Source organism: Etheostoma spectabile, chromosome 4 (assembly GCF_008692095.1).
Source record: "Etheostoma spectabile isolate EspeVRDwgs_2016 chromosome 4, UIUC_Espe_1.0, whole genome shotgun sequence".
NCBI lineage: Eukaryota > Metazoa > Chordata > Actinopteri > Perciformes > Percidae > Etheostoma > Etheostoma spectabile.
In genome coordinates, this window is record NC_045736.1 from 2,612,993 (window position 1) to 2,613,305 (window position 313).

A 313-nucleotide genomic window follows, 5' to 3' on the forward strand; every position below is an offset into this window, starting at 1 on the left:
AGAATTAAGGCAGTTCTGAAACACAGTATTAGTATGGTGTTCCTAATAATCCTATAGGTGAGTGTATAAATATATAAGCATATAACACTGTTGTCAAAACCCACACAATTGACATTGACAGAGACGGCATCTTGGAAGTTTGTGATCAATACTGTATATGGTGATGTAACCAAGTGGTGTCCCATTTCATAGGGGTATGTTTTAACCCCTAGCCCTTACCCCTTGGTTTCAAGGGCCAAGGGGTAGGGGTAAGGGGTAGGGGAAAGATGGAGAAATGGGATTCAGCCTTAGAGCTATACCTGTGGCTGCAGGT